Genomic DNA, 17678 nt, shown 5'->3' with positions numbered 1-17678 from the left:
CCGCCAAACGGCTTTCATTATGTGAGGCGGGCATTTGGAAGTTAGTTAGCAGTGCCAGGGAGGACATAAATCAAGGGAGCACTCAAGACAGATCAGCTTTTGTTTCTGCATCATAACCAAGCCTTTTATGCCACTGATTCACACCGCTGAGGTTGGGATTTACCAGATTAATTCAGTGTTAATCTAAAAGGGATTAGAGGCTCACTTTAAACGAGCTGCTTGGTTTAATGTTTCCTGAAGAGGTTTTAATAGACAGCACTGTTTTAAGCCTCCTTAAGGATTTTATGAGCTGTTTTGTTTTGCCTAAAGGCTTTAAAGACAGTCATGGGGGCTTTTGGCCACAAAAAAAGACGACAAACAGGCTTACACAATGGGATAAGAAATAACATTTCCTGATATTTTTACAACACTGTTATAGGTGCAAAAACATGTATATGTTAATGAAAACTGGAGATGGAAAACATGGTGAAATACAGTGATGATCATGGTTACAAGGTTGGTTCGGTAAAATAACTAGTAGGCAAAGAAATGACACCTTCTTCCAACCTTCCAACCAAAGTACTAGAGCCTGACAGATATGGGATTTTTGGGCCCATGCCGATACCGATATGTTGCGATACCCGATATATCAGCCGATATATGAAATAACATTAATATACACAGGATATATTCTGTACATGAACACAAATGTGGACATGTGAATTAACAGCTGCATTTATCTTTGTTTATTTCACAAAGATGCAACTTAGACGAGGTTAAACGCTGTGTAATAGTCTTATATTGTGGCTGTGGACCATAGTAGACAGGAAAATGATAAATAAAGAGCCGTATTTACATCATTGTGGCAAATATGCACATAGAATATGTTTAAAATGTGTTTCTTGATAACCCTGAGAAAGGTCACAAGCTTAAATGTGCTTGTTTTACAAAGTTGTTCTCTAAAGATCTACTATTAGTGAACCTTTTTGTCTCCACACTGGTAGAATATGTCACAGGAAGGATAAACACCGTATGAATGCTTTTCTGGTTTGTGCTTTTCAAAGTAAAAGCCTGATTTAGCATTTCTATAGAGAAACTCTGTTCACTTGTACAGAATGCTTTTATTTTGAATAGTTCCTGACAAACTTCCACTGTACACTAAATCAAGTCGCTTTTAGGGGGTTTACTGAGGCAAAACTTATGAAGAAGGAGAGGGCTTTGAGAGCAGGGACATGCAGCTGACACGCAGGAAACTCGCGCCCTGTGTGAAAGCCGCACCAACAGGAACTGGAGTTGACATGCTTGGCACACGCAAAACACGCTCCCAGTCTGAAACAGGCCTCTGAGGGGAGGGGTGCACACCAGCACCCACTGCTCACTGAGAGGAGCAACGACGATACGTGCTTTCACGTCAGAGTCGCCAAAACTCTCCAGTAACACCAGAAAAAGTCGCTAGATTTGTCGCAAGTCGCTTTTTTTTATAAAAGAGTCACTAGACAGGTCTGAAAGCTCGCTAAATATAGTGACAAAGTCGCTAAGTTGGCAACACTGAGGCCCCATCCACACGGAGACGAATTCAGGCGTATACGCAAAAGTTTTTTGTCGTATCGGCGTTTCATCCACTTGGAAACGGCATTTTGGGTGACTGTAAACAATAGTTTTTGAAAACGGGTCCTGGGGTGCATAAGTCCTTAAACGACTACCATTTCATCTCCATGTGGACGGCTATCCACATCTTTCTTGAAACGATTACGTCACATACAGCGTAGCTCCCTTAAGGTGCCTACGCAGGTCCGACCAAAACAATCATGGCGGACTACACAGTTGTGTTCGTGCTGCAAAAGCTAAAGTGCTTGTTATGGCTTTTACGGCAAAATCTGATGCTCCTTTACCACCACCACGAAACGCACACACCGTATGTTCTTAAATCCAACGCGGAGAACAGCCAGAAACAGTATTGCAGAGTCCTTGTTCATGCATAAAGAAAACCTGGTTAGCCGCTCATGAATACAAATATCTGGCACGTTCCATAAATCCTCTTTCTTAGTTTTTCTAATGCTTGGTTAGAACTTTAGCACATCGTCTGGACCATGTCTACATGCCTAGATGTTTTGGTTGCTGCCCTGTGATTGGCTGATTAGATATTCATGCTAAAAAGCACTTCAATAGGTGTACCTAAAGAAGTGGCTGCTTGGTGTATTTTGATACCGGTAAAAAGTGGCATGTGTCGGTTGCCCACTTGTAGCTCTGCCCTCGGCCTTTAGCCGTGTCAGCACAAAGCCACAGTGCTCTGATCCATTCAGACATCACCTGCAATGACTGATCTGGACTCAGGTGAACCAAGTGTCCCCCCGGCTCACGCTCAGCTGACTGAAAGCTGACTGACATGCAGCGACACACACGGCTGCCTGATGCGCTGAGACAGTGAAAGCTGCTGACCACACATGTTGTCACTTCTCTGAACGATCCATCCGTCAGTGAGAACGAGCGCCCAGCCCGTCAGGTCTCTGATCTCCGTTCAGAGAAAACCGGCGCGCTGATTGAGAAGCAGAGCAGCACTCTGAGCTCAGACTCACCCAGCTTTGAAGTTGTGATGGCTATCGCAAGGTCAACACACTTTAAAGGTTGTAGCTGCAGCACAAAGAGGTGCGCACACAAAGAAGAAGTGATAGCAGCTGCGGTTAGGGAGATAATTACAGGACGGGTTCAGTTTTAAGGTGTTTGAAAAAGGAGTTGTCATGTAGGATTAGAACCTTGTTGAAGTTCTTACACCCACAACCTTTAAACTCCTGTTGTAAGGTCAGCTTGAATTCCTCAGCCAAAACGCCTGCAGCTCTGCTCTCTCTAACCGCAGAGAGGAGGCTGATCTCACTCCCTCTGCAGCTCACAGTCACACCTCTGTTACTGGGATCTGTGGGAGAACTGGGCTGTCATCATCTAGGATTATCGTCTTATCTGCTGACATTTTAAGGACTGACTAATATGGGAAATTTAGTAAAGTTCAAAAGTTCAACGCAAAAGTCATCTGGAACTATTCACTCAGGGGTTATACATCTGACAGGTATCAGACAGTCAAATGGTGGCTAAATCTACATTATGATTGAAACGTAGCTCAAAACATGTAAGGAAGCAGCAAACTCTGACCTCCAAAATCTAATCAGTTCACTCTTGAGTCCAAATACATGTTTGTGCTAAATTTAACAAATGTCCCTGATGCATCCTTCAAATATTGTGATTACAAGGTTTGGCCTCGTGTTCATCACAAGCAAAGATGAACGCGAGCATGAATAATCGTTTGATAAGTATCTGCCTTACCTGCCTATAAGTTTGATAAAAATCTGTCAAAGTATTCTTGAGATGTTGCATTTAAAGAAACCAGGACAGAAGGATAGATGGACCTACAACCCAGAAACATGAAGCCTCTAGCTGCAGCTATCAGCAATGCAAAGGCATAAAAATTCTTGTTTTTAATGCAAGTAGATGTACGTAATAAATATTAAATGTGCTCTCAGTGTTGTAATTTGGCCTGTTATCTAACTTTTAGATATTTCTGAAGGGCTGTTTTATTAAGTTCTTGATTTTTATTGGTTTCTGTTTTAACCAGGTTTTACATGGAGCACCAGCTGTTTGATTAAAGTAAAGGTAAAGAAAATACATGTTGTGCAAGGTTGAAGGTGTGGTTGATTTTTTTTGGCAAGAGTTGACAACTCATTAATAAAGTCTCACACCCAGCAAACAGTCAGGAATGGAGCTAGATACTTTTTTTTTAAATTAAGTTGTCATATGTCACATAGGTTTTTAATAAAAAGGCCAAATTAAACCCATTGAATTTTTTGTCTTTATTGGCCAGTTTCTGATAGGGATGCATGATTTTATCAGCCTGTTATCAGTTTCTGCTGTTATTTATAGCTGCTATATCGGCTGCAGTATAAATCATGTCGGCCTTAAATATTGACATGTACAAGTGTACCCTGGCCCGCCCACAGAACTGGCTGGGCCCTTGAAAACCCAGAGAATGAGCCCCCCAGTTGTGGTTTATTGATGATATCAGTGCATGTGTGTTGGATCAGTAGCATTGCTGCTAACACCTTAGCTAATAGTCACCTAATTTTGAAGCTGAAAGTGTGCAAGCTTTGATTGAGTTCTGATGTTGAAATTATTTATTTGTGCTACTCTTTAACACGTTTCACTTTTTCCATCCATTACTGTCACTTCTTTTTGCCACTTTTTGCTCAGTTTTTTTGGAACTTCTTGCCTTTTAACATTTTTTGTTACCTTTCATACCTTTCTTGAACACTTTTGCCATTTTTTAGCCACTTTTGCCCATTTTAGCCCAATTTCACCAATTTTTTGTCATTTTATGTCAATTTTTGCCCTATTTCTCCATTTTTTCCACTTTTTCCCATTACTCTTAAGCCAGTTTTTGCAACTTCATGTCCATTTTAGGCCACTGCCCATTTTAGCTACTTTTCACCCATTTTACTCCTTTATGCTCATTTTTATCCCTTTTACCAATTTTTTCCGCTTTTTCCCACTATTTTGCCCCTTCAAACCTATTTTTGCCACTTTCTGTCTGTTCTGCAATGTTTATGCAACTTTTTGCTCAGTTTTTTTGGAACTTCTTGCCTTTTAACTTTTTTTTTTTTACCTTGTTGCCTTTCTTGGACACTTTTTCTCCCCCAAATTTTGCCATTTTTTAGCCACTTTTGGCCCGTTTTTTGCCCATTTGGTCACTTTTGCCATTATTTTGCCACTTTATGCCCATTTTAGCCCAATTACAAAAATTCTTTGCCATTACATGTCAATTTTTGTCCCATTTCACCACTTTTTTCCCACTACTATGTCTATTTTTTTTGCCTCTTTAAACCATTTTGGCTTCTTTCCAACTCTCAATGTAATGTCTTTGGCCCCTAAATGCCCATTTTTATCCATTCCACATTTTTTACACCTTTTCCCACTATTTCACCTATTTTTGCCCATTTAAACCTTCTTTTGCTCCTTTTCACCAAATGTTATGTTGCTACTTTGCTCTGCTATTTTGCCAATTTTGGACTCTAAGACCCTTTTTTTTTTGCCCTTTTCCACCTATTGTTGTAATGTTTTGCAGCTTTTCGTGCCTTTCTGCCACTTTGTGCCCATTTTGCACTTTTTTTTTTTTTTTGGCTTTTTCCATTTTTTGGCCCGTTTTTCCCACTTCATGTCCATTTTAGGCCACTGCCCAATTAGCTAGCTTTTCGTCCATTTTACTCCTTTATGCCCATTTTTGTCCCATTTTCCAATTTTTTTGCTTTTTCCCACTATTTTGCCAATTTTTGAGACTTTATGCCCATTTTGTTGCCCTTTTTTTCCCACCTTTACCCATTTTTGTCAAGAACGTTCCCCACTTGTGAAGTGCAGTGCTAGAAACTCCTCAGCATTCAAGTACAGGGGACTGCTAATTTGCTTATATTGGCTGATTCATGTTACTTCATGTTTTGTCAGTCAGGGTTCTACAGCAGTAATGTTGGCCTCCAGGAACCACATGACCCACTTGTTTAAAGTCAAACAAAACAGCCAAAAACACAAATCTACCTCTTTATAAGCGTTTTATCAAGATTTTAAATAGTATGAGCGAACCTAGAATCTCTGGTGCCCCCCAAGAGGTCCCAGACCCCAGTCTGGGAACCAGTGAATTAAATGACAGTGCATCCCGCTTGGTGCTGCACAATAATGCACTGTGAATAGTGATTTAACTACTTCCAGCAGTGATTTTAAAGTAACTTAATGCAGTAAATGTTTGACCTACCCCGTCACTGGCTGTTCTGTCCTGTTACACATTTGCATCTCTGTTTTCTTTTGCAGCATGTTTCCGATGGTAAATTCATCAGTGATTCTATTTTGCATAGTTTGGCTTGTTTATCCTGAAGAAGATCTTTAGGGTAGTCTACTTTGCAGGCCACTCTGCATTTTGATAGTCCAAACCAAACCTATGCCTTCTAAACCGAATAAATACATAAAACATGAGATGTTACTACCCATGCATGCCTATTTCAATCTTATTTTTGTCCTCATTTACGTGAACACAGAAAAGAAATGTAAATGTGAACATTTTGGGGATTTTTGTGGGTTATTCTTTGCTGTAGGGTGAAATATATTCAGGCCTAAATTCAGCACATCTTCCCCTTTCATTCCAGCCCCTTTGTATGATCGTTAAATTAAATTTGATTTGATTTGCGGTGCTTTATGTGAAGCCAGTGGAATGAAAAGGAATCCAATTTAACAATCTGAGCAGGATAATGTATGCAGATGCCTTCATTGTGTGTGCTTGTGTGGTTTTGCACCGTGCGTGTGGGGCTAATTTGTTGCTCTGTGTGTCCAACTGGATGAATCCTGATGAGGATGAGGAAGGACAAAGGAATCAGGATAACAAGCCCCCTCCTCCATCCTCCCCTCAAGTCTCCTCACACTCGGCAGGGACAGGGTTAACAGCCGGATCAGAGTCAGGCGAGATGCAGCGTGTTGATGGCGGTGGACAGTCCTGTGTCTGCTGAGTCAGGTGAAGTGTCACTGTGGGTGAAGGGCCGAGGCGTCACTCAGGACACACTTGTTGACAACCGAGTCTCTGACCTCAAAGCCCGGCTGTAATTTAGGCCGTTAGGGAAGGGCATCAATTAGACTAAACATGGCTGCAGAGGACTGAGCGGAGGCTGCACGGGGACCATGTTTGGGTGTGTTGGCTAACGTAGAAAAGAGGGAAGTTGTGCAAGGTTGAAGGTGTGGTTGATTTTTTTTGGCAAGAGTTGACAACTCATTAATAAAGTCTCACACCCAGCAAACAGTCAGGAATGGAGCTAGATGCTTTTTTTTTAATTAAGTTGGCATTTTTTCCACGTTTGCACAAAGTCTCAAATTCAGTTTTGTTTTAACCTGCAGAGGTGGCACATGCAAATTTTCTTACAATGAGAAAATACAGATAAATGTGTCAAATAAAGCCCTAAAAGAAGAAATATTTGATCACCTTCTTTAGTAAGGAAACGGTAGAAAAGCACAGAGTCAGAGTTGACCTATAGAAGTCATGTTGGCTGTTTTTTGCACAGATTATCAGCATAATATCTGTATCAGATAGGACAATGCATATTTAACCTGAAAAAATAACCACTCTTATCAAAGAAACAATCTTTTTTTAATCATTCGTGTAGAAAAACTGATTTAAAAATTGCAATAATGGGTTAATAATGGCAAAACATGGTGGAAAAGGTGGTGAAATTGGATTTTAAAAGTAGCAGAAATGGTTTAGAAGTGGCAAAAATCAGATAAAACTGGCAATAAAAAAAAAGGCAAAAATTGGTTAAAATAGCAAAAATGGGCGTAAATACTGGTAAAAAGGAGTGGAAATGTGGCTGATATTGCTTTTAATTGGAAAAAAATGGGTTAATTGAGAAAGAAAGAATAGGCAGATATTGGCAGAAATTGGTCAAACTAGCACAAATGGGTATATCAGATGGTGAAATGGGGTTAAAATGGGAAAATTGGGTGTAAAAAGTGGGTTAAAGGGGTTAATAGTAGCAATAATAGGTCAACAGAGGCAACATTAAGCTGAAGTGGCAAAAACAGGCAGAAAAAAGTGGTGGAAAGAGTTTAAAACTGACAAAAATAGGTGTTAAATGGTCAAAATGTGTTAAAATTGGTGGGAAAAAATGATGAAAAGGGGTAAAAAATTTGTCAAAATTGGTGTAAAGTGGCTAGCGTGTAATTTAAAAAGTATTCTTAGTTTTTTAGGGTAACTGGAGACCCCCTCTTAGTGTCTAGCAACCCCCAAAGGGGTCCTGACCCCAAGATTTATTTTGATTATTTATTTATTTTTAATGTGGGACAATGCATATTACTGGACATAACATGTAAATGTGCCAGATTGTAGCCATAGGCTAATTTCCATCTGTAGTCCCCGGCAGGTTGATGGTGAGTACAACACAGAGTCCATTAAAAGTGGTTGAGAACCACTGCCCTAGGCTACAGACGCCACAAAAACCTCTGAACAGATTTACAGCCATATATCAGCTGTAGATTTTGAAGAATGTATGAATACACTAAAATGTTTTCTTTTTACATTTTCATGGCTTCAGCTGTGAGTGATGATACTAGAGAGTATTTAGGAACAACAGCAGCCCAGACACAAAGCATCACACAGCAGGGTCAACGAGGTGCAAAGGCCCCACAGTCTGCCGATTCCATAGCTGAGGATTTCTGAACTTCCACTGGCATCAGTGTAAGCATTAAAACTGTGCAGCAGGAGCTCCATGAATGGGTTTCCATGGCTGAGCAGATGCATGCAAGCCTCACTTCACCAAGTCCAATGCCAAGGAGTGGTGTGAGGCTGCTCCACTAGACTGAGGAGCAGTGGAAACATGTTCTGTGGAGAGATGAATCATGCTTTTCTGGCAGTCAGTCTGGGTGAATGTCACCTGTCTGACTGCACTGTGTCATCTGTGAAGTTTGGTGGAGGAGGGATGATGGTATGGGGCTGTTTTTCAGGGTTTGAGCTCGGCCCCTTGTATCCAGTGAAGGCTAATTTAGACAATGCTATGCTTCCAACTGTGTGGCAACAGTTTGGGGAAGGCCTAACATGACTGTGCCCGGGAGCAAAAAGAAGGCTAATAAAGAAGAACTTGACTGGCCCGCACAGAGCCGTGACCTCAACGCCATCCAGCACCTTCAGGATTAACTGGATCGGAGATTACAAACCAAGTATTCTCATCCAACATCAGCGCCTGACCTCATAAGTGCTCTATAGAATGAATGGGCACAAATTCCCTTCAAAACACTCAAAAATCCTGTGGAAAGCCTTCCAAGAAGAGAGGAGGCTGTTATGGTTGCAAAAGGGGATCAAGTCCATAATAAAGTCCATGTATTTGAATACAATGTCATCACAGTCCCTGTTGGTGTGATGGTCAGGTGACAAAAGTGCACAAGATTCATGTATTTCACTTTGAAATGTACACATTTTCTGCAAGGGCAGCATGCTCCCAGACTCCCCTAGACCAGTGGTTCTCAACATTGGGGTCGGGTCAAGACATAAGAGGGGGTCTCCAGATATCCTAAAAAAAAAGTAAGAACATTTTTTTAATTCCATTGTTGCCACTTTACACCAATTTTGCCAAATTTTAACCAGTTTGCATCATTTTTTCCCATAAATTTTAACACTTATTTTTGCCATTTTAAACTCTTTCCATCACTTTTTTTCTGTTTTTGCCACATCTAAACCAATTCTTGCCACATAAGCCAAATGTTGCCTCTGTTGATCCATTATTGCCACTATATGAACCCCATTTTACCACTTTTTATATCCAGTTTTTCCCATTTTAACCACATTTCACTATCTGAAATGCCCATTTTTGCCAGTTGGACCAATTTCTGCCAATATCTGCCTGTTTTTCTTTCTCAGTTAGCACTATTTTGCCATATATTGGTTTTTCTTCCATTTCACCAGATTTCCACCAATTTTTGCCGATTTAAAGCCTATTAAAGCCTAGTTTTTAATTCCATTTTACCACTATTTCTGCCCATTTTTGCCACTGTAACCCATTTTTGCCTTTTTTTTGGCTAGTTTTTGCCATTCTTATATCATTTTTGCCATGTCCAACCCATTTCTGCTACTTTTAAGATCCAACTTCACCATGTTTCCACCATTTTTGGAATTATCAACCCATTTTTTCCATTTTTAATCCATTTTAAATACTTTTTTAAAACAAAATAGTATGGCAGTTTCAAGAAGTCTATATACTACACAAATGATTTAAAAAATAGATTTGTTTCATTGATAAGGGTGGTTATTTTTTTATGTTAAATATCAAACATGGATATAACAGCTTAGATTTACAATAGACCATGATTTTGCTGACCTCCATGGACTCCCAGTTAGGCTGGGCCCCAGATATTCTCCCCTTTATCCCCCTTTAGGACGGCCTTGTCTGCACATGACTATTCCAGAATGTGCATGGCTGTGCTCAACCACCTCCAGGTACAGTGGGGGTCCCCGGTCTCTGGGACCTTTATTTTGGGGGTCCCAGGCTGAGAAGGTTGAGAACCACTGCCCTAGACAGTTTGGAGTCCCCCCTCTATAGCCTCAGAGTCTGGTGGAAAACATTGCAGCAGCATCTCTAGGTTTAAAATTCAGTTATTGTTACAGCCATAAATGAATCAACAGGAGATTAAAGATAAACTGAACTTATCCTTAAATACTGACCAACAGGCCAACAGCCCTACAGTAAACTCTACCTCAGCACTCATTATCTCCACTGCTGACATTAATGATGGCTTTACGGGGTTAACAGGCCTTCAGCAGGCCCGGTCTTGTTCACACGCCTTCATCTGCATCAAACCAGCCAGTAGCTCTGTGACAGCAGCTCCACGTTCAGTCCGCAGCCACCGTGGCTCTGAGACACACTCTTCTGGTAAAGGGTGTGTGAAGTGTGTGTGAGTGAACAAACAGGGTGGAGGACAGGTACACCTGGCTGTGTCTACTAGGTGGAGTGGACTGCACGCTCAGCTATTGTTATGGCTGACAGTGGGTGTGGGAGGCGTGTCTGCAGGTCTGTGAACATGTGCTGGAGGGAGCAGGGCTTAAGGACTGCACCTCTAAGCTGTTATTACTTCTGCAGGGTAATTATTACATTCATGACCGCTGAATGACACCATATTGTACTCTCCAAGGTGTGATATTAACACATATTATACAGTGCATGCACCTGATGACAGCAATATGGCACTAAGATAAACAAACACTAATTAGACAGGCTGCACGTCCATGTACTGTAAAAAACAGCTGTTGTGAGTAAAACAGCTGTTCATGTATTAATTCTAATGAATCTGTGGATGTTTAACCTCCTGAGACCTGAGCTGTTGTTTAGACTACATTTTCAGTTTCTCCCACTTATTTGGAATCAGAAGGACCTGATCAGTTTAAAACCTCCGATGCTTTGGCTCTGACGGTCAGTTTTTGTCGGTCATTGAGAGGGATAGGGGAGTCATTTTTCTCCTTATTTTGATGATGGACCACAGGAACTTGGGCTGGTCGTGGTCTAAGGTGTGCCCCATGTACACAGGCGGCCCGGGTTCCAGTTTGGCCTATGGTTACTCCCCCCATCCCTCCCCAGCAGCAGTGACCTGTCAGCTCAAGAGAAAGGCGTGCACACAACGTCATTTTGTCTTGTCGCTCTGAGTGGCCGCCACGACTGTGACAGACAGAAAGTTCCTCCAATCACCTTCTGAGAATGATCTGAAAAAGCCCCGCCCTTCCCAAACACTTTCTATGGGAATTTTCCTAGATGAATGTGAAACATATCCATGCAACGGATATTTCAAACAGTCAATCTGGGCTGTCAAAAAAATGCAAAAAAATTCCATGTAAATTGCTAAAAAAATATCAAGCAAGTTCCCCAAAATTTCAAAACAAAATATCCCCAAAAAATCCATGAAAATTAAAGAAAATTCCTCTAAGCACCTAAACAGATCACCTAAAATTTCCATGGGAATTCTTGAACATTTCAAAGGAAACACCCTTCCACATTCCCAATCAAACAACCAAAAAGTACAGATTTTTATGAAAATGCCTGAAAGATTCCAAACAAATTCCCTCAGATATCAAGACAAATGTATTTAAATTTCCATGAAAATACTGAAAATTTCACAGCAAAATTTCTCCCCAAACTTCCAACGAAACTCCAAAAAGACTTGAACATATTCCCAAAGTTTCCCTGAAAATAGTTGACATTTTTGAGTCCATTCCCCAAAATATGTAAACAAATGGCCTGATCTTTCCATGAGAAGTCCTGAAAATGTAGAGCAAGTGTTCCTAACATTTCAAGCAGTTTAATTAAAAGCAGGCCGGCCCACAGTATTGGCTGGGCTCCTGAAAACCCCGTGAACGGCCCCTCCAGTTGTAACTAACTGATGATATAAATGTGAGTGATCAGTAGCATTGGTGCTAGCATCCTGGCTAACAGTTACCACATTTTTAGCTGTAATTTGTATGAAGTTACAACTGAGTTGTGATGTAAATTTATTTATGCGTGCTATTTTTAAATCTCTTTCCAAACTTTTTCAGTTTTGTTTTTTTTTTCAGTTTTTATGGACAAAATATAAAGTCCATATATGCTGAAGTACATGAGCAAAATATCAGACGTAAATATCGGCAGAAATTTTGATCTCTGCCAATACCGATATTTGCCTTTTTAAGCTAATATCTGCCGATACTGATATTTGCCTTTTAAGCTAATATCTGCCGATACTGATATTTGCCTTTTTAAGCTAATATCTGCCGATACTGATATTTGCCTTTTAAGCTAATATCTGCCGATACTGATATTTGCCTTTTAAGCTAATATCTGCCGATACTGATATTTGCCTTTTAAGCTAATATCTGCCGATACTGATATTTGCCTTTTAAGCTAATATCTGCCGATACTGATATTTGCCTTTTAAGCTAATATCTGCCGATACTGATATTTGCCTTTTAAGCTAATATCTGCCGATACTGATATTTGCCTTTTTAAGCTAATATCTGCCGATACTGATATTTGCCTTTTAAGCTAATATCTGCCGATACTGATATTTGCCTTTTAAGCTAATATCTGCCGATACTGATATTTGCCTTTTAAGCTAATATCTGCCGATACTGATATTTGCCTTTTTAAGCTAATATCTGCCGATACTGATATTTGCCTTTTTAAGCTAATATCTGCCGATACTGATACCAAACCGATAATATCGTGCATCCCTAAATCTTTTCCAAATGTTGTCTCAGTTTCTTTTACTTCATGCATCCTGGCTGTTCATTTGCTACCATCGATGTAGCTCTGTAGCTCTAAGGGACGCCGTTGTAATGAGCCCAGAACTTTGGTGACTTTTCGGGGTCTTTGGAGATTAAATCCACAGCATTACATCCGGTAATAAACATCTTTTTATCCATTTTCGATCATGTACTTATGTACTTTGACTTTCTTCAGTGGGCAGCCATATTTGTTGACATGCATTGTGGGAATTGTAGTTGACCAGTTGCGTCTCTACTGCTTAGAGGAGTAGAGATGCAGGAGTTGAGAATAAACAACACTGTTGATTCACATGTCCATCATTATCTAATAAAAGACTATTAAACAGCGTTTTAACGTCGTCTAAGTTGCATCTTTGTGAAATAAACAAAGATAATAGAAATATAAGAATTTGTGTTCATGTAGAGTATATATGTGTATATCAATGTTCTTATTTCATATATCGGCCGATATAATTTTAGCCCCCAGTATCGGCATCGGCTTCAAAAATCCCATATCGTTCAGGCTCTAATAAATACATTCACCAATTCTGCGCATCAAAGAGTTAAACCTGAGTTAAAATCTACTTCCCCTTTTTTGACAGTTGTGACTGTCTAGAAAAAGACTAACATAATTTTGATTGTTTTGTTCACAGCCCTAGTCCCAAAAATCAACATGCAGTACTCATAACACGTATAGCACGCACAGCTTCTGTATAAAGATGTCCTCTGCACACTGCTTCACTCCTTGACATTCTTATTCCTTGTACTATTTCTACCAGTCATGCATGTGAATGAGTCAAAATGGCAAAAATCTCTAGATTACTAATGCAGACTGGTGTTTGTATGATATGTTGTTGATGACTTTAAATATCTGAGGGAGTCTGCATGATAATTTATGTGAGTTTTGACATGAGCTAATTTTTATTGTCACTGGGAGATAATGTAACAGAGGAGGAGTCTCACGTTGCTCCGAGCAGAAATGCACCTGATACACTCTTGGGATCGGCCCTAATCACATGGGTACATGGAGGGACTCTCCCAGTGAAGAGCCACTTGTTAGCGGACCACTGTGACTCACCCGTACTGGCCATGTGCTGCATGTTTGTGTGTGTATGACAGACAGAGAGAGAGAGAGAGAGAAGCACTGAAACAGAAAGCAGGACAAAGAGAGCGCAGCAGAAACTGAGCTCTGGACTTTTCCAAGACAAACACAAGACGTAAATCAAAACCTCTTTGTGTGGAGAGTCAAAGCAAAGCGAGCCGAACACAGCAGCTCTACAGAGAGACTGACAATGACGTGTTCGAGGTAGGGCTGTCATGATACCTGGGTTTTAACTTTGGTACAACACCAGTAAAAGACAAGCAATATTAACACCATAGGAAAGGGTCATATGAGTGCACAGAACATCCAATATTCTGAACAGTGTTTAAAACTGCACAAATATGATGGGAATAATGCCGTACACAGTCGTCATAATGAGACATTTTTAACCTATATAAGCTTCTAAGCATTTGCAGCAAACATAAGTCCAAGACAAGCAATACTGGTTAGTTTTCTTGTTTTTAATTGCCAAAAATGCCATAAAACTTGCCTTAATTGTATAAAAATGGGGTGGCAGTTTGGCTTAATTGCTGGAGCAGATGCCCATGTACACTGGCTGCAGTGTTTGACTACTTCTCTCTTCAACGGTCCTATCGAATCAAACCAAAAAGCCTAAAAAATAACATTTAAAAAGTACAAAAACGTATTCATGCAATTTAGACAGTGCTCTTTGATAAGTCTGGTGAATTTTTGTAGGGTTGCTTTACCCTAAATAAGGAAAATAATAATGATTTCAATCAATAATAGTAAACATAACAGAGGAAATATTTAATAACTTACCATTCACAATTAAATACTGTATAGGACAGCGTTACTCAACCCTGCTCAACCAAAGATCTGCATTGTTGAGAAAATGCCTTTGCAAGAGCCACAATCTTAGTGGTGAGAAGTGGAAAAAAAACGGCTTGTAGTAGCAATAAAAATAAGTTAAAGGTGGCAAAAATGGTCAAAAAGTGGCTAAAAATTAGTGGAAACGGGGGAAAATAGGCATTCAATAAAGAAAACTGGGTGAAAGATGGCAAAAATGGGTGCAAAAAGCTGCAAGAAATGAGTGAAAAGTGACTAAAATTGACAAAAAGCTGTAAAAAAGAAGGGAAGAATGGGGGAAATTGGCATTTACTGGCAAATGGTAGCTTAAACGGACAAAAAATTGCAAAGAAGTAGGATAAAAGTTGCTAAAACTGCTGGAAAATGGCAAAAATTGGATATAAGGGCAATAATGGTTGAAATCATTAAAACCTACAGTATAAGTGTGGGAAACAAACTAATTAATGTGATGATTAGTGGGTAATTTTTGAGGTCAAAGTTTCCCTTTTTAAGGTTTTCTGGGGGAATAATATTTCAAATAAAGACATAAAAGAGCCACGCGTTGAGTATCACCGGTATAGGAGATATAGAGATATACGTGTTATTTTATGCATCAAAGGATTGAATTTAACAACTGTTATTTAAAGGAGATTTCAAAATACACAATATTTAGTGTCATCTTTGATAAAGCCTAAAAAATACTGCAATATTAATTCTAGGCCATATCACAAAGCTCTAGGCTTAGATTAGTAATTAAGTATTGGCCTTATACATCAGCTAAAATCCAAAATTGTGCTTCCCTGATTAATAGATATTTGATATTGATCTGAGGCCTGAGTCAGGAGGAAGGCTGCATGTGGACCCCCACTGGTCTACATTGGATCTGCATTGTTGCGTTTGTACAGTTAAGAGCTTGGTGCACTGTTTTTAAGCAACAACAAGCAACAGTAATTCCCTACATTACACATTAAACGAGCCAAATACAGATTCACCAACTACCTTTACACACAGGAATACAAATCAGCGGTAAAGCATCATACCTTCTGTGTAAACGGCAACACAGCTCCACCTAGCCAGCAGCCTATTAGCCTAGCCAACGTTAGCTCCAGATAAAGCATTTACCAGAGGTAGCTTCACTTTTGACTCACTGTATTGATGTCTTTCTCTTCAAAACGCTCCCGTGTTCTTCTTCTCCTCTCAGCTCCGTTTAATCCAGCTAGATGTCTCCGATTTTTGAGTTAGCATGTTCCTTTAATTTCTCCGTGATTCTTCTATCAATTGTTGACAATGACGATGATGAAGGTAAGGCGAACCATATACAGCTAGCCAGCGCGGTTATTTTGTATTTAACTGACAGATTAAAGTATAACATATGATGATATTTATCTAAATGTATTAAACTCATAAATTACGGTAAGTCAGGGCATGTTTCTGTAGTCCAACAGTTCAGATTTCACTGGTAAAGACAGGAGTACAAACCAAATCCAGCGGCACAGGTGAACGTCATCTTCATGGCGCCACTGGAGCGTCATGACGTAATGAGCGCTGAGCGTAACCCCTTCTCCCTATTAAAGCTTCAAACACAAAATACTTTGGCAAAATTTCCCAACTTAAAGGAACTTATAAGGGATAAGCTGCTTCTTTCTCCCCTTCCCTAGTCTTTCCCTTTTCTGACCCAGCGTTCAGTTATTACAGTTATTAAATGATTTAAAATTAATTTAAACAATGTATTACAATACCAAATCATTTATTGTCAAGGTTTTAATCAGACAGCTAATCTAAATAACCACAATTTTCTTAAACAGAACTATATGACAATAATGGTAATAATAATAATTGATATTTTATTATAAAAATCATCAACAACTTTTACATGTTCAAAAATAAATCATCAGTAATTAAGTAATTATAATCATTATTAAAATTATTGTTATTATTACTGTTATTATATTACTGTTATTATAATAATAATAATAATAATTAATATTATTATTATTATTATTATTATTAATATTATTATTATTATCTTTAATAATAATAATAAAATATCATCTAATATTATGATGATAATGACAATATCAATAATTGATATTTAATTGTCATATAATAATCATCCACAACTTTTACATGTTCAAAAATAACCCTTCAGTAATTTTTATTATTATTATTATTATTATTATTGTAAATGTTATTGTTTTTAATAATACAATTATTATTATAATTATTATAACAATAGTAAGAATATAATATTATCTTATATAATATAATAATATTATAATATTATCTTATTTTTTTATTATTGTTTTTTTTTTTTCTTATTATTTAAAAATACATTAATTTAAACTTTTTACATACTCAAGAAATTTTACATCAGCAAAATATTTGTTGAAAAAAAAAGGATTTAACAAATAAAAAACATGGCAGCAATAACTACAGGTTATACAAACAACAACATACATAAACTTTCCCAAAATTGGTGTTGTGACCCCTCAAGAGGGTCACCAGAACCTGACTGGGGTGGAGAGATGCCTTCCAAAAAACAAAACAATTTTTTTAATTATTTCAAATTATATATCTGATCATATTTTGATAGATGTATAAAATGATATGTACTCATTGTTTAGAAAACTATTCAAAAATTGAAATAAAATGGGGAGCAGGTGGCCTAGTGGTTTAAGGCGCTCCCCACGTATGCGGGCGGCCCGGGCTCGAAGCCGGCCTGAGGCCCTTCGCCCCATGTCTCTCCCCCACTCTTGACCCTGTTTCCAACTCTATTCACTGTCCTCCTCTATCTAATAAAGGCAAAAAAAATGCCCAAAAATAAATCTTTAAAAAATTAAAAAAAAAAAAAAAAAAAGAAAAGAAATAAAACCACAGTCATTAGCTGAGATTTATGCTGAAATGAGTCTGCACACTACTAATGGTCTTTTTGGTATGGTATGGTAATGGTAGTTTTGCTTGTGTCACATTTAGACGTTCTAGATCATCAAACAAATTTTAATA

The 17678-nt window shown here is 38.8% G+C and overlaps 1 long non-coding RNA gene across 2 annotated transcripts in view; it reads right to left on the bottom strand.

The window, feature by feature from the left end:
- LOC121503795 overlaps nt 1-16154 on the bottom strand; it is an 82799-nt gene extending 66645 nt beyond the window's left edge. For both annotated transcript variants that reach the window (XR_005991395.1, XR_005991396.1), the window contains exon 1: nt 15824-16154. This is a non-coding gene — a long non-coding RNA (uncharacterized LOC121503795). The remainder of the gene's footprint in view (nt 1-15823) is intronic.
- Nucleotides 16155-17678: the final 1524 nt, after the last annotated feature.

Source organism: Cheilinus undulatus, linkage group 21 (assembly GCF_018320785.1).
Source record: "Cheilinus undulatus linkage group 21, ASM1832078v1, whole genome shotgun sequence".
Lineage (NCBI taxonomy): Eukaryota > Metazoa > Chordata > Actinopteri > Labriformes > Labridae > Cheilinus > Cheilinus undulatus.
The sequence above is the reverse complement of the archived record's forward strand: the minus strand, read 5'-3'. Positions and strand labels throughout refer to the sequence as shown.